This window comes from Manacus candei, unplaced genomic scaffold (assembly GCF_025592945.1).
Source record: "Manacus candei isolate 608988 ecotype Guabito, Panama unplaced genomic scaffold, ASM2559294v1 h1tg000015l, whole genome shotgun sequence".
NCBI lineage: Eukaryota > Metazoa > Chordata > Aves > Passeriformes > Pipridae > Manacus > Manacus candei.
In genome coordinates this window covers 13,840,362-13,847,242 of record NW_026138063.1, presented here as the reverse complement: position 1 = coordinate 13,847,242, position 6,881 = coordinate 13,840,362, and positions in this window count along the sequence as shown.

Below are 6,881 nucleotides of genomic sequence, written 5' to 3'. Positions count from 1 at the left end.
GTTTACTCGGGTTTGCGAAGCAGTTTCAATGATAATATGATAATTCAATGACGCGCACACAAGAAATGCAGATATCGCCAGAGGGGCAAAGCCGGCTTCCACCGATCTAGGCTGCAAGGTTTTCCACCCAAACGAACCCTCAATTTTTTTATTTTTTTTTTTTCTGATGGAGACAAGGAACAAGATGTGTCCTGTCCCACAATCCCACATCTGCTACCAGGAGAGGTCCTCCACACGGCTGTTCGTGACCATCTTGGATAACGACTGGCAATTGTTAAAAACTAACAAAATGTCCCCTGTGATGTAAATCAAATATATGCCAGGGGAAGGAAAGACACTGGTAACCCTTTTTTTTAGGGCGTAAATGATTTCTTACAACACTCCTGGGTTTGTAACTTGCAACGAAAAGAGGAAAAAAGGCAGAGACGGCCGGAGGCTGAGCTGGGAGAAGCCCACCGATCCCTGAGTCATAAAAGTGTACAATGAAAGGGCTTTATTGTCTCTCGTTAAGCAGTTCATAAGTGACCCCGTTTATTTCTGAATAGCCATGTTTTGATGACTTATAGTATATGCAAAAACAAACTTTCCCGCGGTGTTTTTTTTCTCCGTCATGCTTTTCTTTTCAAATAGCCAGATGATTTTAAAAAGAAAAACACCCAGAAATGATAAATCGCGTCGCATAGCTAATGGCTGGAGGGCGCGTTTACCAATTCATAATCATTTATTCTTGGTGATGTATGACCCTTACTCTTAAATCTCAAAAGCTTCTATTTGAAGGTGTAAATAGCTTTTTCCCCCCTTGCAGTAAACCTTACTGCATTAGCAGTGATTGATCTCCTGTACAATTCGTCCCAGAGTGCTATTTTAGAGGGGGAACACTGGCTTTTGGAGATTAACTGGGGAGTCTGTTACATATTAATGAACCTAGGAGATATACTAACGTTTTGGTAATTTAGTTATTTGTGTCTATAGCTTTCGTCGTTATTTTCTCTTAGACCCCCGCGGTTGTTATACATCGAATTAAAAAGTGGTCCTTCAGCATCATTTTTTCAGTGGCAACTAAATGCCATTTAATGTGAAAAACAAATGTTGACTTGTCTCTTGAAGGAAGTGTGTTTCTTGGCAAGACATCAAAGTGTTTTAAACTGTATTAGAAGGGTTTGTTGGTTTTCTTACGCGGAGCCTACGGTAATGTAAGGAAACAGCCTCTCGGTGGAAGCACCCGTCGGAGGGGGGAGCGGGCGCTGCGCGGTGCTTCACATAGGTGCAGGCTCGAGAGGCGGCTTTAGCTGCAGCAGGAATGCATGGGCACCTCTTCGCTGGGATTACAGCCTTGATTAACGTACTAATGAATAGGGATGTTAAAGTGTCGTCCGGAAACCCGTCTGTGAGGAGGAGTGAGAAACTCCTAGGTTGGGTTTAGCCTGCAGAGAGACCAACTTCACTAAAATGCCATTAACCTACTGCTCCGCAGCAGACACTGGGGCAAAGCACCTCGGAGATGTCTGAGACGGGGCTGAGGTGGAAGCAGGGGGTGGAAACCCTGCTGGGCTCTCGCCTCTGTCCCCGCAGCTGATTCGGGGCTGCAGAGCGGGCAGGACAGCCTGGAGCCGCCGGGCCGGGCACCGAGCGCTCGGCGCCGGTGCAGCCGCTGCCCGACTACTCGGAAGAAAAATAGTGTCGGGGAGCGGGCGGGCTGGGGGAGAAAGGAGCCTGCGTGGGGTTTTTAGCAGTTCCTCTCGCTATTAACTTTGACGTCTTGCTCGGATTTATAAATTAGAGTTCATTATCCTCGAAGGTCGTTAAAGTAGGCAGCTCAGCTAAGAATTAATGCGTGCAAACCCGCTCGCTACAGCTGGCTTCGCCCTGACCTGTCTGGTGGGCTCAGGAAGTTGGCGGAGACTTCAGTCACTCCAGTGGTCAAGGAGAGACATCGGTCCCTCCTGTCTTCTACCCTCCTCCTCGCCATTTATCGCCGGTAGAGGGTTGAAATGCAGCTGGCCACCAGCCTGGAGGGAGCAGCGGGCGGATCCCCAAGGCAAATGGATCTGCCCTTATTTTTGAGGGGAACAAACATGTTTCTTTCCCGTCGTCCCGTCCCAAAGTTAAACGTTTGTTTAGGACAAACTCGAGAAGCAACAGTCTTTGCGAGAACCTTGTTTTCCCCCTCTCCTTGTGAATAACAAAGTGGTCATAGGCTACTCGGCCAGTTGGCGAGGAGAGAACTTTTGTTTTCTGGTGCGATTTATGTTCTTTATAAATATGTGGTTTGGAAAATAAAAAGAGACTTGAAAACGTTGTTACAATGAAAAAGGACAAATTAGAAGACATTTTCTGTGATCAAAGGAGGAAGAGAAAGCGAGTAGGGGTATTCAAAAAGCTTGACTTATTCACACAACTCCTTTGGAGCCCAGGGGCAACAAGCGTGTCTTACATTGAAAAGGCGGCTCTATTCAGAGTGCAGGTGCGAAGTGGTGTGGCACATTCTGCCACATTATGTAAAGGTTGTTGGAGATTAGTGTTCAGACTTAATAACTAAAGCGCTTGATTTACATTGGAAAAAAGCCCCCTCATCCGTGAAAGCAAAATAATTTAACGCGTGATCATTTCGAGTGCTGCTGATATCCTAATACTTGCATTGTTCTCGGCCAAGTACTAGAGGAGCGCGGATTGATGCTTTTGGGAACCTATCATTTACAGCCACTGAACTCTGCTCAGAACTGGAGGTCTGGAGGGAAGATAAAAGAGGGACACAAGAGAAAAATTTCGCATTACGGAAAAAAAAAAAAAAAAAAGGAGAAAACAATATAAATGTGACAGTTCCCCTCCTCCCTGAGGAAGACTCCGTGCCTCCTGTCCGGTGCCAGGGCGAAGCAGCGCCCAGGTCTGCGGAGACGAAAATTGGGCTCAGGTCTCAGGCTCTTCTCTACTCCGCCTTCCCCCGTCGCAGCAGAATTACTTACCTTACTAATTATTCATATTTATGTAAATGTCATTAGTTAATGTAACTTTCTATAAAAAGATAATCAGGCGAGAACGGAGCATAGGTATTACCTTAAGTGCATTGGCTCTGGTTGTTTCATTCATATGTTAATACACGTGATGCAGTCGTACCAGGCGTGGGGAGGGTGCAGAGGAGGGGAGAGGAGGAAGGCGAGGGAAAGAAATTAAATAATAATAACAAAGCCCCACAAAGGCTTTAAGTTTGCATCGCGGGATCAAGGAACACGATGCCTTCTGATGCGCTGAACAAAGGGGGGACCCGGCGCCGTCCCAGCCGCGGCGGCTGCCCGGGCATTCCGGCAACTTTGGGTGGCTTTTTTTGTTTGTTTGTGTCCCCTCCTCTCCTGAAGGAGAATTTTATGCTTCAAACCGTTTCGATCTACCCAAATCCTCGTGCCGAGCTGAGTCCTTCAATTCCCGAAAGATCTGAATTAAAGTATCTTTGTACGGGACACGCACCAATTAAAATTGCAATACCTTTTTGCATCCCTCTTTAGTGTAAGCATTTTAGGGCCATTTCCATAAATTCTCAACGAGAATAAAGGCTATAATGGGAACAAGGTGAGAAAGCTGTTAACCATTGTTTCAGCAAGAAAAGGTCGTAAGTCAGGCAATTGGTGTCTGACCTGTCAGGATAAGGTATAAAGGCTTTATTCATGCAGTCGCTCACGATTTTCTCAGCTCTCACAAAAGTGTTTTTATGATTCTGTTTTCTTACCTCGTTCCTTAATTAAAAAGCTGAATGATTAGAATAGCACCTGCATAATGTCTGAACGACGCCTGCATACTAATTCGCGAGTCTTTACATCTAGTAATTATAACATAAAATCAGAGATTGAATAAAACAGAAGGATTTTGCCCCTAAAGCCCTGCTAATCCTCTTTTAAAAGAGTCTGCTGAAATAATTCAGAACAGTTTCCGGAAGTTGGATTACCGACTCTTTTTTGACTATTTACAATGAAATGATATTTCACACTTAAAAGAGTCTCTGTATTTCTACAACAGGTTTTTAAAGGTGGCCTGTTTTTTAGACAATAACAATCCGGTGACTCCTTTCTCTTCCTACCCATTTTTTTTCCTCCTCCTCCCAGCAAAATCTTCATTTTTATCAAGTATATGCGAGGATTAATCTGTCCTCAGGTAGGGATAACAAAACCTTCCCCCTTGAAACCTCCCTTTGGCTCCCTACTCCTGGACTCCCCGGAACGAGGGAAGAGGGAGGGCTGCAGGAGGGCAGCCCAGTTTTACCCAAGTTCAGATGCATCCTGTTTCCTGGCCGCTGGCAGGAGCAGACGGTGAAGCAAGGAGCTCCCATTGCTTCACTATTGCCCGCATCCAGGGCAGAGGATAATTTAAACCAACAGTGACTATAGTGGCAAAAGTTGGAGACTAATTTTTTGTGTGTCTTCCCGAAACAGTTGAGGGGGGGGGTTGGGTGGAAATGGTGGTGTCCGTGCTTTTGTCTGACTTTCAGGGCGTCCTGTAGCAGGCATCCTCAGGGGCAGCAGCGAGGCGGGAGGGGGACACGGGACAAGAGGGGGCTGCTGGGCGCTGGCAAGGCGCTCTCAGGGGATTCCCCCAGCTTGGGAGGGCGGCGCAGCCACTCAAGGTTCACCCTGGCTCCTGCCACCGAGGGCTCAACCCGGCACCCCGGGGTGGCTTCCCCAGTCCAGGTACAGCCGCAATGACAGGAAGACAGGTTTTACGACAGTATCGAGCCGATTCTGTCGGTAACTTTGACATGGGAGGAAAGAAAAAAACCTCTAAACAACTAAAAATCTGCCGATTTGTTAGAGCGTCCTACTTATTTTAAGAAAAAGGTTTCCTCGTAGCCCGGTGTGCTCCAGCCTGGCCATGGGGCTGGCTGCCTCGGATGAAGAAGAAAACGAAGTTGATGCGCGGATTTCAAAACGCGCAGTTGGTGCCCGCACCCTTTGCAGCCCCGCGGGATCTCGGCGCCTGATGCAGACGAGCCAACGTAGTTCTGGCCTCAGAGCGGGATGGATCCTAATGTAGAAGAAGTTGTGAATAAAGTCAGCCTCACGGGAAGTCGTGGAGGTTTCTCTGAGCTGTTGTCATCATTAGGAACACCTTAATCTGCTGTGTCTTTTTTTTCTTTCAACTGTTAAAGAGTTGGTTTTGCGGTGACTCTTTCTCGTCTCATAACGCAATTCTGCAAAAGCTCTAAATAATCTAGAAGAAAATGGAGTCAATGTGTCATTCGGCATTAAAAATCTAGGGGTTTTAACTAAAATCTCTAATTGCTATCCTGGCCCCATTATAACCATGGGAACGACATACTCTGCTGGGATCTCAGAAATGTTACATATCTCTTAAGCAGGCGCTCCCCTTGTTTGTTTACTCTAGCTTACTTTCATTTCTATCCCAGGAATATTATTTCAGTAGGCGACACACGAAAAGACAAAGGGTGTAAATAAACCAACATATGGCCCAGAGGTTTTAGAGAAGCTGGAGCCGCTTAGCAAGTCATGTGGGTGATACTGGGAATCCGTCTTCTGTCCTTCCCCCACTGCCTCATAACCTCTTTCTCCCTGTGTTTTCCTTCTACCTTCTCACGACAAGACACGCTCGTGTCGCGACCGGCTTTGGGGGACCAGATGGTTTTTCCTTCGGACTGGAAAAATCTGGGCAGCGGAGGGATCGAGAGGGGTGGGCGCAGGTCCGTGTGTCTGCCTCTACGTGCAGCTGGAAAAAACCCGTTGACATAACAAATGTTTGTGGGGATGTGTGTACACACGCACACCAGCTCTGGACGCGGTCGCGCCCGGGTGGAGGGGCCCGACCCCGGGATGGGGCGCCGGACCGATCCGGGCCGGGCTGGACTGGGCGGCTCCATGGGGCAGGCGGCTGGCGAGGCGCCGAGCAGGGTCGAGCAATCCGGCACCCACAGAGACACTTGACAACCTTTTTTTGTTGTTTTCAATTGTAATCAATTTCAGGGTTTCTCTCCCAAAAAGCCTAACCGGGGCTGAGCTCCGCTCCGTCCGGGAGGTGCGGGGTGTTTAACTGCACGCTGCACCTCCTTCCCCTCTGCTTCTCCCGGTAAGGCGGCGGAAACGAGCCTCGGTTACTGATTCATATTTCTAATCTTCCTTTCCTGAACATACAATGTGCTTTTGTTAAATGAATGGTCTTTAATTAATGCACTTGCACAATGCAGGGCCTTGCATGGGGATCGATGATAGGAAGCAACAGGGGATGGTTCCCTCCAAAATGGTTTGTCAGCGTTGAGAAAGAAAAGGCAATGTCTATAAAAGGGCCACTAATAATGCCCACACGTCTCTCACCATGTTGTCTGAGGGGACATTCCTTCCCTTGTTGACAGTCAAGTGTAATAAGTACATGTCTTCGCTCAATCATTATAGACCATAGAATTGTATTCTTTAATTAGCATGTACTGTTAGCCCTCCTTTCCTTTATGGGCCAGTTTTTGTCTTTTACAGACCAGTAAAATGTTTCCCTTCTTTCCTTTTTCTTGAATTCTGTTATTTCTTAAATTATTTTCTTTCTTTCTTTCTCTCTCTCCCTTCATGTAGTCAAATGTATTCTTTATTGACAATATTCCTGGCAGCCAAAGCCAACTTTTTGTCATCTCTCTGTGTTAGGCAACTTCTTTCAAGTTTTCCTTTCTTAAAAGGATTCAAGGCAGCGCATGCGCAAGGCGCCCGCCGGGTTCGGGCCGCGCTGTGCCCGAGGCTGCTCCAGCGCTCCAAACAGCAAAGCTGGGAGCTGTGTTTGTCATGCGAGGAAAACTCTGGGCAGGTTCGAGAGCTTCGGAACCCTGTAACGTTAACACCGATTAGGAGAATATGCGAGGCAAAGAATGCTCACTTTCAGATTACTTTAGCTGACGACAG